This window comes from Columba livia, chromosome 1 (genome assembly GCF_036013475.1).
Source record: "Columba livia isolate bColLiv1 breed racing homer chromosome 1, bColLiv1.pat.W.v2, whole genome shotgun sequence".
Classification (NCBI taxonomy): Eukaryota; Metazoa; Chordata; class Aves; order Columbiformes; family Columbidae; genus Columba; species Columba livia.
In genome coordinates, this window is record NC_088602.1 from 82,745,148 (window position 1) to 82,764,699 (window position 19,552).

Genomic DNA, 19,552 nt, shown 5'->3' on the forward strand with positions numbered 1-19,552 from the left:
AACCTCAGGTGACACTAAATTATTATTGATCAGAGTATTTTCTCAACATGAAGACCAGAAGGAGAATTTTCACTCTTTTGAAACACAACCCATCTTGAAATAGAAGATTAAATACAAGGTACTCTCCTGCAAATTAATGTGTCCTAAGAATTCTTTTTGGAGATGCATGGTAATTTCTTAATCTACATTATTTTGTTCATGGTTTCTAGATGAATTGGCACAGTTTTTCAGAAGGCAGAATCTAGTATCTGAGTACCTAGTATGTAAGCTTAAGACCAATGTTTATTTTTGCTATCTTGATTTGATAGTACTGGGAAGCTGTTCCCATCTGTTTCTGTCTTATGAGATTTGTCTCACCATGTGAAAAATAATGAATGTGACCAGAATGTGCAGGTTGGTGGAAAAAAATCACCAATATATTGTACTTCGATTTTAATGAAAAATGAACAGATAATATAATGAGCATTGATGAACCCTCACAAACATTTTCTCCATTAAAAATTGAGATTAATAGAAGTAATTTTTAAAGAAGAAATATATTTGTGACATAAACTTTTTTGGAACTTAAAGCATAAATTTGATACTGTCAGAAGACAATCTTCCTGACTTCTAAAAGGGGAAGGGGAGAGTTTATTTTCTACAACAATTCTGGTATTTTTTACAGTTTATAACAATATTTTATTGATTAGGGATAAAATTCATTTGAAGACCTGCTGTGGCTTATAGTTATTTTAGTGTAAGATTAAAATCTGAAGGTAAACTTTTTAATGCAGTCTGTACTGGTACACTGACTAGTAGGGTTAAAAGGATAAAAACAAACAAACAATAAAACCCCCTCCATTTTTATGACAGGAAACTGAACTGAACTTCCTTCTGTTTTTCACTCTCCTTGGGATTATACTGGTAAATATGGACCCTCAAAAATGTTGTTTAAAAATGGGAAGGTTGAATCTCCTTTTCTGTTTTTCCAGTCTTTTGTGCATCTGGCTACCCCAATGGCAATAAAAGGAATTTGCCCTCTCCAGCTTCTATACTAGAAAGAGAAAGGTGTTTCTGCATTCATTCATAGGCTGATGCAGAGAATGTATGTAGCAAAGACCTGAGCAGGTTATGTGGGATAGCACTGTTAAACTACCTATTTTGGACCTCAAAAAAATAATGTTTGCCTTTTCCACTTTGTTCAGCATCTTCAGAGATGGGGCAGTTAAAACTCTTGGGTTCTTTCTTAATTTAACAAGTTTGTTTGTCTTGTTTTAATGTATTCTTTTTAAAGATCTTTTGTTATTCTGTAAAGAAAAAAGAGAGATTGTATTTCTTTTCATTTAACTCTTGACCATGCGAAAACAGGTAGCCTGTCCAGATTTTTGTAAGACCTCAATTTTAAGGTGTTTGAATAAGCCTGATGAATGTAGACATAAATCCAAAACTTTGAAGGAGAATAATTATATAGGTCTACTTGACTCTGTTTTAGAGTGTTCCTTGAATATTCAATTATTTTATTTAATGGAGATGAATTTCATTGTGGAGGTCTGTAGTACAAAGACTCTGAATTATTTCAGGTTCTGGATTTTTTTCTGTGACTGCATGAAACTGTTTTTCACAGCACTGAAAAGTTATAAAATTGCATTGTATTTGGATGAAAGAAAAAAGCCTTAATATCACGTATAAAAGTATTAGTCCCAGCAAAAATATCAAATTCTTTATATATCAGTCCAAAATCTACATTACATAACTCTTGTAAACAGAAAAACAAAGGCATGGGTATAAAACCAGAAATATATGCCTATGTAGAAACAGAGGATTTCATTATGAGTAGTTGGTCATATCCAAGGCTTCTCATATGGCTTGAAGCTTTACCTGTTATTTTCTCTAGTGTATATCATTTTTTAAATGGCAAGTAAAAGCAGATTACAAACTATTCTGCTAACACCAGCACCTGAAACAATAGTTAAGGCAAGGATGCAGCAGTAGCATCTTCGTCCTCATCCCATCCCTTCCTGTCACCTTCCTCTCTTCCCAGCAAGTTACTCACAGAGGAGAAAAGAATATAAGAAAGATCACTTTTACATTGTGATGAGTCTGTCCAAGACACCTAAATTGGCTTTGAATAGAACTGTTCCAGGACTGAGGGAGAAAGCAGCAATAACAAATTCAGGGAAGAATCAGTTGTTCACTTGCCACCACCTTTTCTTATCTCCCTGCTCAAAAATTTACCATTTCCTTAGATATTCCAGAAGATAGACTGGACAAAAGACATCAGGTTTAATTTGGCTGAGATTGATTACTTTAGATCCCCCAAGATCTATTCAGGAAAACGTGTTTCTTTTTTACATCTTTTCTACCTGTTGGAAGGTAATACCTGATCCAACTTCTTCCTTAGTTTCTACTCCTTTCTTAGTCAGGGAAATTAAATACTAGTAGTAAAGGAAATGTCTCTGCTCATTGTACAAATAATTAGCAGCTTAATTCTCATGCCAAACTTAGGTGTGTTTTCTTCTGAGCCACAAATTCTGGTTCATCAGGCTGGAAGAAATGCCTATACTTGTTGCTATATCTTTACTCTAGGTAAAGGAAAGGAAATCTCCTTGATCCTGTTTGGTGTGTCAGGATGAGGGGAAAAAAAAAAAAAAGACAACGAACCAAAAGACACCTGCCTCCTTTAGTTCTTTCCTAAAAGATGTTCATTAATCAAAAAATTTGCATGTAAACCTTCCAGTATCCTCTTGTATATCCCCTTGAATGTCCATTATCTCCATCTGTAATCATGTTCTTGCTCTGTCAAAGCCAATAGTACATTTTGGTTTGGTTTTTTTTTAGAAAAATCTAAGTGTGTTGTTTCAAACAGTGGACCTTATTATTGTAATAATGTTCTTCAGTCTAATGTTTTTCCCTTCTCCTCTATAAATATTTCCTTCTTAATTTGAATAGTACGTTTTCCTGGCAGATCTCTATTTCTAATTTGTTGCTATCTTTACTTACATTAATACTCTGTTTACAATTACCATAACTCACTCTAGCTAAAGGTTGAGGCCTGAAAAAATTGTTGTCCGTCTCCAGCTTCTAAAAGTATAAATCACAGTGAATAATGTAACTTCAACTCCAACATGGAAGTATTATTTCAAATGGAATGGCAATAATGATCTTTAAATTACATGACCTGATTCTCTTCTGACTTTTATGTTTTCCTGTAAATCAGAAGTACATTTTCGAAGGCTATGAGGTTGCACTGACCTTTAATTAAAAGATAACTGCAGAATCAGCATGTGTTTTTAGCACTTTCAGGCAGAAAAAAGACACAGATCCCCATGATCACAGTCTCAACTTACTTCACCTTAATAGCGGGGGGAGGCAAGATGAGGTACTGGGTATAGGTCTTGTGGCACTTCAGTAAGCTGACAACGATGTCCACTTCCTCAGCCTCTTGGGTGGAAAACAACTGGTGTCTGTTAACAACACAAAAACAACAGCCCAGACACATTCTGCCCTCTGGAGGTGATGACCTCAATCAGAAAGCTGGAACCTCTCGATTACAAGAAGGCATGGGGGGGCCCTGACAGTGCCTTCCTCTCTTCTTCAGGGAAACTTTCAGGATAGAAGGGCACATGCTGTGGCATAGATTTTTTTTCCAGGAACACAGTTTTATTGTAACATCATCACAACATTTATTACAACCTTATTACAACATTAATTGCAACATTTAAAATCTTACCCTGATTCTTTCTCCAAATGAAATAAAAACCCCATAATGTTTATAAAGCCAAATACTGAAGCTGGAAAACATTTCTGTAGCCTTCAACATCTTGATACCTTCAGTTTTGAACGTCTGACATTATTTCTTTGCATCCTATTTACTCTCTTTGGCTGGTTGTTTTTCTTCATTCAAATTTTAATTTCTTAGGTGTTATGTCATTCCAGCAGTAATGAGAGCTGGTTGCTTACTGTGGGTGGAATCTTCTGACATTTTAGTAATAAGTATCTCCACTGATTAAATGTGAATTGTTTTCTTTTAAACCCTTTGCCCAATATTTAAACTTTGGCTATGATATGGTGCATGGAAAGGAAATGGAGAAGAGAGCGTACAGAATGTAAGAGAATAGTAACTTCCCATTCTGGAGGGCAGGCTTTTGTTAGAACTATATTTATTCACAAAACTTCATGGATAAACACATTAAACTTGCTGCTTGCAGAGCCAGGTGAAACTGGAGTTCTAGTTCAGAGGAAATTTCAGTCATTCATTCCCTGGAAAAAAAAAAAAAGAATGAGAATGCAGTAATACCTATTTTCCTCTTAAATCTGAACTCCTTTCACACAAATTACCCATACCACCCAAAGATATTTGAGCGTTGTTTTTCCTTGCTAGCTGTTTTGTTTTGTTTTGTTTTGTTAATTAATGTTCCATCCTTAGACATCAAAAACTTACTTTGTCATCAATACATATTTTACCATGACTGGACAATGCCCAGATAAAAAGAAAACTGACCCAAATCTCCCAGCATGATCTTTTGTTAACATCAATATATTGACATCAATAAAGTCTAAAAGATTATGACAGTTGTGCTTTCTGTGCCTGAGAAACTACAAGGCAGAAGACAAGCTGCAATAACCATTTGGGTCAGGGCTGGTGTCAATGGAAGCATGATGAACTTTCAAAAGAAACAGCAGGCAGTTCAGGTTAGGTTCAAAAGAGGTAAGGAACAAAAAGAGGACTAGCTTTCTTGGCCTTTTGTCACACAGACAAAAAACCTGTAGTGAAGTGTTAGGAAATTCCCATGGGGATATATCTGAACTTAAAAGAAGGACATTTCAAATGCAATGGTTTTAAAAAGAATTTAAAAGGAATCTGTCACTACAAACTTGAAACCAGACTTCTTTCTGAAATTGCATGTCAATAGATATTTACAGTATAGTGTGGTCAAGTTCATAGATGGTATAAAAAATGAAGATTGATTGTTTGAAGGTATCATCTTAACTATAGACTTTTATTTTTTTTTCCTAAAACATTTTGTAATGTTAAAATTGTATTTAATCAGACAGGATGTTTCCCATGAAATTGAAGGCAATGCTAAGTTAAAAGAACCACAGCTTGAGTTGGCAGAAAGCAATTTAGTTATTTTTGTAGTGCTGATGTATTGCCAAGGTCACAAACAAGAGTGATTTATACAGGAAACATGGGTTAGAAAGTCTGTTTAAGGGAGCCATAAATACTTTGCTTAGATGTGCCCAGATGGATTTATTTCTTCCATCAGCTGAACTGAGAAATTATGATTTACCAGTAATCTTATTGCACAATTCAGTGATAGTGTTTGATAACTTTTCTTGAAAAGAAATTATTCCCTCTATATTCTGCAAATTAAACTGATAGTCAAAGGAGATAATTCAGAATTTTAAAAGATGTCATGGAACTCTGCTTGTGCAAGGGACACCTGCTAGGGAGTGCCCAGCACAACAGAACTGTGATCTGAAAGGGTCAAAGAAGGCTTTTACATAGGTGGCTGTTAATGGCAATGTCCTCTAAGCATTAGATAAACAAGAGCTAAACACTTAACAGAGCTTAAAGAAAAATAAATTACCACACATAATGACACCCTTCCTTATCAACAATATTTTTGAAACATCTTTTCTTATGATTACATCTTTATGTTGAGAAACGTTCCACTACCAAACTTAACCAAATACTACCTGTAACCCATCAGTTTTTACTAATTTTGCAAGGATTTAGTCAAAATGTAGGAACTGATACATTTAAGGCAGAAAATGATAAGCATTTGTCTTGAAAACCTCAGTATGAAAAGTTCCCCAGATTGGAATTGCCTCTTTCATCTTCTTACTATTTTGCTTAATGGTAAAACTCAGGTTCCAGTTTTGTGCAGCTAAAATCAAAGGCAGCTGGGTTGCATTGCTGGTCTTGGCATACAAAGGAAACAAGGCACTCATTCGGAAAAGCACACAGCTTAAACGGTTGCCTTTGCTTCAAGTACAATATTCTAATTTTTCAAAGTTTCTCCAAGTCTGAGGCAGGAGATGAGCTGGTGTGAGAGGAAGGAGATTGTCAAGTGTCCAGCTAAATGGGTCTCCCTCATTAAAAAACAAAACAAAACAAAACAAAACAAAACAAAACAAAACAAAACAAAACAAAACAAAACAAAACAAAACAAAACAAAACAAAACAAAACAAAACAAAACAAAACAAAACAAAACAAAACAAAACAAAACAAAACAAAACAAAACAAAACTGTTAATGGTCACCTGGAAACAACCATAGCCTCCCCTCTCTAGGCTTTCTAAAATATCCTAGAGACAAGAAGATCATCCTCAAGAGAAATTACTGAACAGGTGGCAAGAAAGAGAAATGCACAACTATTTATTTCAGTTTAAAAGATATTCACTTTTAGGGACTTCAGAAATAAGGAAAGCAATGATGAATTCCATACACATTCAGGGAGGGGAGGAAAGAAGTCAGACAAATGAACATAGTAGAGATTGCCATCTGTCCATAAGAAGTAATTTTTAAATGAATAATTCAAAAATAAACATTCTTAGGTGGAATAAGGTTAGTAAAAAAACTTCATTTTTACTAGAAAAGAAACTTAACCTCTATATCAAGCAAAAAAATAAAAAAAAGGGGTTGAATTTTCCAAAGCTGTTCCTCCTTCTTTGTTTGTTCAGGAACACAAATCAAGCACAACCAAACTTGTGAACTACAAAGAATCTTAGAGTATACAGATTGTAATGAAAACTTGTTCTTCATGTTGTTTGAATGAGTTTTCCTCTCTAGCTAGGAGCATCACATATGCTGACTAACATACCTTTTGGTTAAATTCAAGGCATTAGCCAAGAGAACACAGAAGACTGGAAAACATGTATGAGAACAAGAACAACAGATCAGTTGATAGTATTTTGAATCAAGTAATGTGTTATTCTAAAACTTTTACTGCAAAAAGAAAGGTTGCTGCCAAAATGTCTGACATATTCCTGTATTAGACAGTATTCTCTCTTAGAAGAAAACATTTTCAGAGGAAAATGAGGAATAAAGCAAGAGCAATGACAATAAATAACTAAAATTAATTTTCCTTTCCTCTTTTTTCCTTTCCCATAGCTCCTCTCTGAATGACATTTTCATTTCTTCAGTACCCACTTTCCCACTCTTATGTTTTCTTTTACTGACACTATTCTTTTTTTCCTCACATGCCTTACTCTCCATTCAAAAGACATTATTTTCCTCCGACAAAACCTCTTACACATACTACAAAAATTCCTGCAATGACTTTGAATCCTTGAGGTGGACAATGTTGGGTAAACAGTGGGTAGCACGAGTCTCAGAGGTGACCATTCCCCAATAGGAAATGAGGAAAGGACAACCAACACTTTTCTACCATGAGAGGAAAATCTGATGTCACTACTCTAGTTGAGAATTGTGATCTTTTGGAAAAAAATCCAACACGAGATTATAATTCATCTAGTATAAATATGAATGCAATTTCCTCTCTATAAAATTGCTTTTCTGTTTCCTCTGAATTCACGGAATTATTCCAAGGCTGATGTTCTGGGGAGGTGGTAGGTCACAGGTGATTTTAATCCTAATGTAAATACATATAAAAAGGGAAAAGCAAATAAACCATTTGTTTTCTTGAACAAAGTAAAATTACAAGGGCACCAGTTGAACTGGAAAAATGAGAAGCAGAAAGAACCACTTGAGAGCCAATAACTAAGGTTTAAAATGCAAAAGTCTTATATTGCCATAGCTGATCCATTACTGATACTAAGATGATAAGTCTGCTTATCATTATTTTGATTAATGAGAATGAGATTTCTGCTCTTAGTTGTGGCCGTTTTGGGGACCACCCTCTTTAATTTTATAATTTCTGAATATTTTTCAGGGCCCTGCCTGTGCAACCCTGGAGGAGCATGCTAAAGGACACCAGAGGAAAATTCCTTGCCCAGGATCATTAAAAAAATCTCCCTCAAGCAGATAAAACCAAGGAGTATATATTTGCTGGAACTCCAGGGACCTTGTTTAGTGTCAGAATCATATCATTGAGAGGCTTTTCATAGCGTAGACTTGAACAAATTGAAAAGCAAGATGCAGTAGTAACACACTTCTGATATAACAAATTGCTCTTTATTTAAAGTTACTTTTTAAATGCGAATAAGATTTTAAAGCCTGTCAAAGATTGCATGCAAAGATAAAAATAAAGAAGTGCCAGGAACAAAAATGTTCTTTTTCTCTTCCTCTGAATTAATTTGCATGTCAGTCAAAAAATCTGTCAATGCATATGCAATCTAAGCAGCATTACTTACACTACTAAAAGCATAGGAAAAAAAGAACAAGAAGAACTGAAGAAGAGGAAAGCGACAGCTGTGATGAGCAAGGATTCTTCCCCATCTATGCTAAGTATTCAACTATAACAATACACCCAAAGATGGTGAAGAAATGATGACAGAACTGTCAATTATAGCCGAACAAATTGTAAATAGAGAGATGAAATCTGCTGAGCAGAACTGACACCAGGTGGTAGGGCTTCTCTGTTGACCCACCCTACAAGGCAAAGCATAAACCTGTTGAGCAGCAGGGATCCCACTAGCTTGTGGCAGCGCTCTGCAGCTAACAAAGTGGTGGTGGGAGCAGCTCTCAGCAGGGAAAAGGCTAGAATAAAAAAGGACCTAATGGGAAACAGTAAACACAAAAGGTGTTGGCTGAGATGCAAATCAGATTATTGATTGCTACATTTCAAATTCATCTGAACTCCAGGAAAGGAATGAGTTTGGACACTAATTCAAAGTCCCATTTGCCCAAGTGAAGAAGAGGTAAAGATTCAGGTTGGTTAGAGGCTTTTGCAGCCTATTTATAGGTGACTTTCAAGTAAATCTTTAATTTGAAATTTTCTTTCATAAAAAAAAATCCATTCTGTTTTTCAGCATTTGATGTGAAGAGCACTGAGAGATAAATGAGTGCTTTTCACAATTACTATTAATAAAGCTAAAACTACCTTTTAATCAAATCCCACAAACTCCTCTATTTTGAATCTGAAACCAGACTAATTCAGGCTTTGCATGTATGAAGAGCCCTTTAGAACAGTATCAGCTTCCCTTCAGTTCCCATTAGATTCATCTTGAACATGATCAGCAGCTCTGCACAATACGTAAGGTGGGACAGAATTCAGCTTCGGCATTGTCCTAGGAGAAAGGAACAGCAAGGAAGAGGAGAAGGAAAGAAAACAAACCAACAAACCAACACAAAAAAAAACCCTTTACATCAGTTTTGTCTTTATAACAAGCAGCTGCAACTGACTGCATGCAGAAAGAAGATTTGTTGAATAATGAGTTCCTATTTTTCACACATATTGACATACTGAAAGGAATTGTACTCCAAATACAGATTTGGAGGTACCAACCCAGGCAGCTAACATCGCCAGCATACTGGGCTAGCATTTTAGGTTACAGGTATTATAACACTGTGAAAAATGAAACATGTTAAATGTTGTTTCTTCCAGCTATTAAGATTTCATCATTTTGAGCTTGTTGCTCAGAGAAAGGGAGATAGGCCTTTCTTCCACAAACCAGCAAGGGATTGTCTTCTCAGTCAAATTTTGTCTAAAGAAATAATGTTTCCTGTGATGTTCTTAATTCACTTCTTCACAACACTCAGCCTTTATATGGGAGATGTGGCTTTGTTCCTCTGCCTTGAGTGACCAGTCTCAAACTCCCGTTTCCAACCTAGAATGAAGTGCCTTACTCTGACTGCCATTCCAGACTTCATAGAAAAAACTCAGATTCTTCTGCTAATGTTTTTGCAAAATAGATAGACTTTATCTTTGAGGTAGAAAATCTAGAGATAAGGATATCAAGGAATTCACCAGCAAATTGAAGGTACCTGATACTCATTCTCTGCTTCAGTGCCTTTTGAAAATCTTACACTAAGTAAACTATGAACAAAATACAAATACAATAACTGGATACTATTGGAACTAAAGAGGTCCACCACACCAGATCAGTTTGTGCATATTTGCTTGTTTCTTCTTTCTCTTAGTGTGCTAATTTTGTCAACAACAACAAAATTTAAACTTACAACATGGTTGATTAGGCAGACAACTGAACAGCAAGACATCAAAGTTTGTTCCCTTAACACTAAAGTTAGTGCTCTGAGAGGGGCATTAAAAAGGTAAAGGAAATGGATCCACTGTCTCTTTTTTCAGCTCTGAATACATTTTTTGCAGTTCTGCTCCATGATCAAAGAGATGCCTAGTGCCTATTCTCATAGGATTTAGGCGTTAGTAGCTCAGCATGAAGCTACTCAGCCTTGAGTGGACTCAGACCCCTGTGGCAGGCAGAAGGAGACCTTACAGTGTCTAACAGTGACGCATCTGGGCATTTCCATACTCCAGTATCAGAAGGAATGGGTTGCTGAGGACTCCAGCTTTGGCCTTCAACACTTTGAAAGCAAGTAAAATTGTGTTCTTGTAGCAACAGAAAACAAAGTTCCATATACAACTCTTTGGTAGTAAGGATGATTTTAAAATGAAATTTCTCTTACAGTCTTTCCCCGATATGTCTAAGTGGTCCTGACAGCTAGTCTTGCTTGGGATGATGCAAAAGAGGAGGGATGGTGGCTGTCAATGTTTTATTATGTCTTCCGGATTCTTTTGAGATTGGTGATTGTGCACTGGTTTGGATGTGCCTTTTTTACTCTTGCAGAGCTGATGATGATTAGGAAGTTTTATTTCTCTGGTATATCTCATCTCCATGAGTCGCTATCATTTGCTTAATGTTTCATCTCTTATCTGGGTGTCATAAAGCTCCAGTCATGTCTCACCCTCTTACCACTGCTTCCTGATGGCTTGAGGCTTTTGAGCAAGCTGTTGTCTTCCCAGTCCCAGAGGTGCTGAGAAGCTGCATGGTAATGCTCCCAGATCTTGATAACTTACTAATGTATATGTTGTCCAACTGTGTCATTCCTACATCTCTTCTTCAAGTACTCCTGCCTGGTGTTGCCATAGTCATTCAGATAGACCCACTCACACCTATTTTAGTGTTTGCGTTACAGAACTCTTCAGTGCAAGGTCAGAAATGATGACTCAGATAATGAGGTGCCTTCTGAGCATCTCAGTTTTACTGTGAAATGTTTTTTAGGGAATCAGAAAAGACAATTAATGAGAAAGAGAACTGCATGGCTTTTATGCCTTCTTCATTAAATCATTCTTGATTTCATTAGACCATTCTTGATTTTAGAGGCTGCAGAGATTTAGAGAAAAATTCAGTCATCAATAATAAATACTAAAGAGGGTGGAGTTAAAAGATGCAGGCAGGGCAAGTTTCCTGAAAGTAAGATTTATAAATAAATTCAAAACAATTAGAGTTCTGTTATTGTTATGTTAGTGTTTCATGACATAGGTGAGTCCTAATCTCTCCAGTTTCCCTATTGTGGTGACAGACACTAGGTCTGGCAAAGGAGCACAAGTGTATATTAAAATGCTGCTGCAATTCGCAGTGCAAACACAATATAAAAGACTGGACCACTGGTCTGGATGGAAGTAGGTCCAAACAGAATTGTTGATGGAAAAACAAACAAACAAATGAACAAACGAACAAACAAACAATCAATCAAACAAACAAAACCTGTGCTGGTGGTGTGTAAAAATCAAATGCTCTCATGCAATTTATGGCAAAAATAAATACTGAGAACACATTAAACACTGGAATTATTTCTTGAATACGTCTCTTTCTGCTTCTTAATTCTCAGCAGGCTCCTACCTTTGTTTTGGTTTTGTTTGGTTTTTTTCCAGGCTTTCTCACATCCCACATAAAAACTCACTACTAAATTATTTTCAATCCTTTCAGCTCTCACTTGTTTTTTTTCTGGAACATATTTTTGCCCATGAAGTATTGTTTCGCTGAATTGAAACATTCAGATAAATGCACTGATTTTTTTTTTTTTAAAGAAGCATTTTTCTCGTGTTGAAATCAGGGTGCTATAATTTTTAGAAATGTTAATTTATTACTATAAACTTTTCAGAATATATGTAAATATAATTCAAAGCTTAAAAAAACCTATGAATTTTGATATTTTTCTTTAAAGATAATAGCACATTTTAATTTTCAGGAAATTTCACAACATAAAATCTGATCTCCTTTGCTGAGATCTATACATCTAGAAACCACACACAAATGTGTTAAATTTATCAATATTAATTATATTAATGCATTCCTTGGAAAGGAAACAAAATGCATATATGAATATTGGTGAGAAAGTAATAAACTGCACTTTCCTAAAGTAGGTCAGATAGTCAATGAGTTAAATATAGCCTCAATTATACATAAATAGGTGTAGCCTTAAGTAAGACTTATGCTGAAGTCAGTAGAACTACTCAGCATGCAGTCAAGTATTTTAGTATGAAGACCTTGCTGTTTTGGGATTAGGGCTGCAACTTAGAGAGCAAAAGAAGTATGAACTGCCTTTTTTTATTCCAAGGATTAAAAAAAAAAAAAAAGGTAAATTTATAATTAATGATATTTTGATAAAGAATAAAACAGCACAGATCAAACATTTTTTGCTCTCATGCTTGAACTATGCTGCCTGAAGATGAGTATGTCTACATCAGCTTGTAGTGAACACATGCCATGACAAGATATTGTGATTTCAGTACTGATTTTAAAAGGAAATATTGGTGCATTTGTAGCAAAAGTCTAAGTCATTCCACCCAGATTTATAAATTTACACTTTTTGTCTGAACAGATGTTTGCTATCTATATAGAGCACGCATTAATGTGCCACTTACCATAAAGACTTTAACAAAGTTCTTAAGGACACTGTATTTGAACAGCTGAAAAGTTGTTACAAACTTCAGTTTGTTGACAAATTTTAAAATTCCTCAAAAAGAAAAACTTGTTTAAAAAGTAGTGTATCACTTCTAAGAGACTTCCAGGTAAGCGGTCAATGACAATCGTCACTGCCATGTTGTATTATAGAGCAGAGTAAGAAACAAAGAAGGAAGTCCAAGTACTCTTTCCCTCCCTCTCAAAGCATCATGTATCACCACAGATTATTTTAGTACAATAAAACAGAAATGCATCCACAATTTAGGGGAAAGGGAACAGATAGCTAGTACCTTGGACAAACCAGGAGTTGAGAGAAAATGAAAGTGAAGTGCAGGATCAGACAAAAGGAGTATGAACATTAGTACTCATGCACAGAGCAAAAAAAGCTCAACTCTGACAGTCTCTGAAATATCCACATTTATCCATTTTGTCTGTTTTGAACTATGGGGGACTTTCTCATTGCTGGGAAGCCACCTTGCATTCCAGAAGAACTGAAGTACATCTCCAAACTCCTGTTTAAAATTAGAAAAAAACATTCCTTCTAGGTTCAAGTGATTCAAGTGTTAATCATCTATTTGATAAACTGTGGGGTTTTTTCTCCTTACACATATGTAAAGGATAAAAATGGAGAAACTAAGTATAGAACAATTCTCTGCTCTCCTGTTGCCATCCCTAGAATTTAGCATATTGTTATTCTATAAAGAAGTAAAGTTACAAAGCCAAATAAGTATCACACTAAGGACCTTAAGACTTATTAATCACCATACTTAAGATGCAACACAGTTACCTTGTGATGTTTCTTTCAACCAATAAGCCATTTAAACACTTTTTTTCAGAGGATGGACCTTTTCATAAAATAATGCATCGAAAACAATGCAAAAAGCTTTCTGGGAAGAATTTCAAAGATGTCAATTTTTTATTTTTTTTTTCCTAGTATTTTCAGTAAATGTATGTTGTAGTTTAAACTGGCAGGCAGCTAAACACCAGACAGCTGTTTGCTTGGTCCCCCCTGCAGGTGGAACAGGGACAAGAATCAGAAAAAAGGTAAAACTCCTGGACTGAAATAGACAGTTTAGTAGGACAGAAAAGGAAGGGAAAATAATACTAATAATGATGACAAAAAATATACAATAAGAGTGATGCATAATGCAATTGCTCAGCACCTGCTGACCAGTGCCCAGCCAGCCCCTGAGCAATGGCTGCCACCCCAGAGTCAGCTCCTACCAAGCTCCCCCCGCTTGTTCAGCATGACATCATATGGTAAGGAATATCAGTTTAGATCAGCTGCCCTGTCTGTGTCTCTTCCCAGCTTCTTGTGCACCACCAACCTCCTCATTGACAGAGCAGTATGAGAAGCTGAAAAGCCCCTGAATAAGTGTAAGCACTGCTCAGCAACAACTAAAACATCAGTGCATTATCAACGTTATTCTCATCCCAAATCCAAAACACACTACTGTATCAGCTACTAGGTATAAAATTATCTCTATCTTAGCCAAAACCAGGACAACATATCTACTTTGTTTTCATGTAAGATAAAAGTCAAGATGTGTTTTCCTTCCTGCATCATAGTCAGTATATCTTGGTTCCATAGGAAACTAGAGCCCTTATTGTAACAGGAACGCTGAAAATGTCTTGGCAGTGGGAACATACCCTGTGAAGAAGATGTTTTTCATCCAGGGTCAGCATTGCCGAGAAGGAAGTGATGGGATTGTATAAGATTGTGTAAAAGAAAAAAGGAATTCCTGTTGTATACTACATGATTCATTATCTGTGTCTTGAGAACACCTTTGAAAGGAAGGAGATGAGGGAAAAAATTGTTTGCTCATTGGAGAATCTTAACGTTAAAAATGCGTCACAGAGTACAGTCAGCTGTGTATTTAACAGTTTGAAAACCTCAGCTGCAGCTCACCTTTAGACATAGGTACACAAATCCTGAAACCATTGTGAACTGGGTGAGCAAATCTCTTGTTGCACATAGCCCATAATAATACATATTAATACAGAAATATTAAAATAACCTCTGATTTTGAGAAGAATTTCACCTGCAAAAAATCATATGAAAATATGGCCATAAGAGAGACTGATATGGCAGTTCCAACTCACATTTTTTGTAGACAGAGCTAAAACAAGGCATCCAGTTATCCTGTGTGATCTTTTGCTTCATGTACTATCTCTAGTAACACAAAGAAGTTATTAATTATACAAAGGAATTTGAACCAAAAGGGAGTCTGACTTCCATATAAATTGCACGTGTAGCAGTTGATTTGGAAGCTGGAATGTTCTATTCTGCTATGATTTTATTGAAGTATTGTTACAGGTTTTACCACTGTTCCTATCTTTCTAAATCCTGAGTGTTTTACTGGATCCCAAATTCACAGACAACGCTTCAAAGACAATGTTTTAAAGCACTCTGATGCAAGACATCCTTTAAAGTTCGTAAGAAGAAATTAAATTATTTGTACTCCCTATCATTCTGTATTGAGTGGCATGATTACATTGTAATTTTATGTACAGTGAGCTTTAAAAATAATCATGATGATATGCAAGAGCAGTCTGGCATCTCTTGGAGATATTGTTTAAATAGTGTCAGTAGAGGAGGAACCATAAGAAGCTGAAGAGCTTGTTCTGGCACTGACATTGAGATGCAGTTCATGAAGGATGGAGTTCAGTTGTCGAAGAGGAACCATTGGAGCAAGTAAAATGATGATGTGACATCAGAGCTGAAGCAGCTGCAGATGGAGTAATCCAAGAGGACAATACATATGCTGAGGCAGTGATTGTCAATAGGGACAGCTTGTCGTGTTATTTGGATGCCAGTTCTATAGCATGTGTTTGCTTGTTTGCTGTGTCAATGGAGACAATCAAGCAACTTGTTTGGGAAGTTCAGCATTACCTGTCTTAATTGTTAGGAGAAAGACATAAGATATTGCAGGCAATGTGAACTGAAGGGAAAACAAACAAGAAATAATGTCAAACTAATCATGTTTTCAGATAGCTTTTGAAATTTGGCTACCAAATACTGGCCTTGTTAAATGAAATCAACTATTATATTTGACTCCACCCTCTCTCCTTACAAAGGCATATTCATAAATATCCACATTTTTCCAGATTCCCATTAAAGGAAAAAAAATATCAAGGAACATCAGAAAAAAAAAAAAGTAAAAAAGACAAAGAGAGAGAATGTTATTGTGCTTAACAGGGAGTGGATTATTTTTCTAAATCAAAAAGTAGGCTAGAATCTAAATAAAAAGTAATCCAGTTTAACACTGGCATCACTTTTACCTCCCTCTGTGGTCTTTCTCACATTTCACCCTTCCTGTCATAGCAGCTCATTTCCATATGGGTTTTTTTTATCCTTTTCCTTATCGTTCTTTGGATCTTTGATCTCTTTTGTCTGCCTAATCTAAATTACCTCACATAAGCTTAATGAATCTCTTCTGTGCCATTTGAAAGTAATTTTGCTGCCATATGTTCATGAAGTGCAAAACTTGTCTTAATCCAGTGTCATTGTGAATGGGTTTGTTGACCCTGTATTCTTGCAAAGCAGGAGCCAAAGATTTGCTTTCTGAACAATATTAAGACCAAGCACCCATATGTGTTGAGCATCTGCATTTCTTGCTCAACATGTGTTGCTGTTTTACTCCTCTGCAGGAGCAGTGTATCAGGAATATTGCTCACCTCATCCAGGAAATCTTATCTTTGTGGACTTGAAGGCTAGAATTTCCAACACAAAAAATGTTATGGCTTCGAAAAATTAAACCTCTACAATTAAAACACACATAGTAGGAAGACAGTAGACATGATACCTTTCTCCATTTTTATAGCTGTACAAAATTGGTAAGAATGCCAGTCAAGGCATGAAGAGCAAAAGTGGGGAGCAATCAACAAGGAGACAACAGAAGATTTTCTTATAGCAAAATAAAAGTGATACAGAGAGAAAGAAAGAAAAAAAAAAAAAAGAAAAGGAATTAGCTATAAGCTTCCTTCTAACCATTCAAAACGATGAACCATACTTCAAATCTGGAAATTTCTTTCTTGGAAGCACCGAGGGTACTGATTAGAAGGAAAATGTTTTATAATTATGACTTGTGGACTTAGATTAAAAAAAAAAAAAAAAAACTTCCAGTTGCTCAAAAAGCATATAAGAGGATTCCCATTTAACATCTCCTGAAAAGACAAGGCATGCATTTTTGAGACAGAGTATGAAATATACAATATTAGATCAAAACAAACTTCTTTGAAGAACTTCTCAACAGTTGCCAATTAGGAGTCAGAATGCAAGCTGAATGACAACCTCTACTACAGCATTCAGAAATAGGAACAAAATTCAGTAAACTGTGACACTTTTAGCTTGGCAATATTACAGTAATTCAGAGTTACATATTTTGTTTTTCTATTATAGTAAAAGCTGTTTCTCTGTAACTGGTCAAAGAGCAAATAAATATCTGCACACTGTATGTCATTCATTTAATTTGTTATGATTGTAGAATACCTCATCAGGAAAGTGAATACATAAGTAATGAAAACATTAACTGTCATAGAGGGATTTGAAATACACAGCTTGTAAAAATGTGCCATCTGATTGTTTAGGGGCAAATGCGAACAGGTAATCTAAAGACACTGCAAAGGTTTTGAAAAAAATAAACTAGTGAGAGGGAAAGAAGGAAGCAAAAAAGGAAACATTGACAAGACATATAAATGGATAATAAAAAAAAGACATTTTTATTTCATTTGTATAGGTGTTTAGAAGTGTATCAAGACATTCTTCTATGGTATAATAGAATGAAGAACTTGGATTGGTAGGACTACATACTGGAAGTAAGTGACAGTAACCAAAGAACAAAGTTAACATGTCATTCTGTAAGCACAATATTAGATATTACTGTATGTGTTCTGTTTTATATGACCTTTTAAAACCACGCAAGAGGGAACTATGGGAACCAAGAGGCTAAAATAAATAAATTTAAAAAAATATATAAATAAATAAATAGAATAATGAAAGCTCCAGTTGGTGTGTTAAACTAGGAAGATTACAGCCCTTTCAGGGAAAGCACCATTTAATTTTGTAGTCAAACAAATCACTTGCCTGCACAATTAAGTCAGTGTTCATGATCACTTTACACAACTACTGGCAAGAATAAAAAATAAACAAATGATGTTTCTATTTTAAAATGGTAATTTTTCCTCATCTGGGAAGAATTTAAAAAGCAGAACAATACACAAGCTGCAGAACACTGAAAATGTCCAAAAAGTAGACAGTTCAAAAGAGGGTCAGACTATTACAGGAGATTATTTTTTTCCCCACAGGACAATAGATATGAACAGCATTTCACAGAATATAAAAAAAAAGATAAAGTCTTCACTATGTAGTACTCAAGGTTCAGATCTTGTAGTCCTTTTTCACAGGAATAATCCCATTGGATTCAATCATTAAATGTTCATTCACTCAAAACCCTTGGGTTATTGGTAGCCCTTTCACTTGGCTTTTGAAGAAGTTTTTTGCACAGCTCAGCTTGAGAACTTCACAGAAAATTGAGGATTACACCATGTGCATGAGAAAAGATATGAAGTTCAACCTCCAAATGATCCTTTAGCAGTTTCAGTTGGTCTGATGAAGAACACAACTCAAGAGTAAGCTATCTGTATCACTTAGGGATATCTCTCACAAGGCTAAGCAGTATAAGTTCTAAGTCTACAGATAGCTGATTTTAATAAGTAGACCAAAATATATAATATCTAAGTAGAATATTCAACAAAAAATATTAAGATCCCATTTCATGGCAGTAACAACTGAAACCTGATGTTACTGCTTTGCTAGTATTTAGGTTCAGGAAAGTAACTAGTTAATGACAAGGAAATAGTTATCCACTTCTAAATTTACAGGAAAAATGGACTTAATGATAAAATATTTCAGGGTCTTGTTCATCTGTTACACCAGTGAACATTTTTTGTTTCTTTTAGCCTACAGTTTAAATACTAAACTGGAATCTAATGCTTAGTCCAATATGACTCCAGTTTGCACAGATTATGCAATTTATTCACTTGCCTTTCCTACTCTATCTAGGACATATCTATCAATTAGAAGATATCTACCACTCTTCTGACTTCTGGGAATTGTGGTAAATGGCATTCTCAGGAGAAATTAAATACTCGCAGTCATTTCTTGGGCTAATATTAATTTCTCAAGTAAGGTGCCAAGCACAAGGTAACAGCACTGTCTTAATTCTTATTCCTTCACCCACTTGTACTCTTATGCTTTCTAAGTCACTGGTTCACTGAAAGGTTAAATACTCTATGAAAAGTGAAATAGCTACAGCAGGAAGAAAAAAGAACATCCCTGACCCAGGTCAGCTTAAAGTTACTTTGGAAGATGTAAGTGGAACTCTCTTTAGGCAGGGGAAGGAATCAGGGCCTGTTTCCAAACCCTGTGTTGGCCATTCAAATCACAGACTGGTAAAAGAAGCAGCACAGGTCAGTCTCATATTTTAGGAAGTGGAAATACAGAAGGGATGCTTTTCCCCTCCCCAGCAGATTTCATCTGTGCATTATGTCATACTTACACAACTCTTCCTCTTGGATCATGGCTACTGAGACTTTTCTCTGAAATAGAGACATGACCTCTTGCTTCATTTTCGAATGAGGTACCTTAGACACTGCTTTTTGGCGCAAAGTTTAGGCAGAAGTTTATTTCTTATCTTACCACTGCATGAAAGATCTGTGGTAATCTTGAAAATCATAA

The 19,552-nt window shown here is 35.5% G+C and overlaps 1 long non-coding RNA gene across 1 annotated transcript in view; it reads right to left on the bottom strand.

The window, feature by feature from the left end:
- Positions 1–3,353: 3,353 nt before the first annotated feature.
- Positions 3,354–19,552, bottom strand: part of LOC135579591 (uncharacterized) — a 61,069-nt gene continuing 44,870 nt past the window's right edge. Inside the window, exon 3 of the long non-coding RNA XR_010473017.1 lies at positions 3,354–4,239. This is a non-coding gene — a long non-coding RNA (uncharacterized LOC135579591). The remainder of the gene's footprint in view (positions 4,240–19,552) is intronic.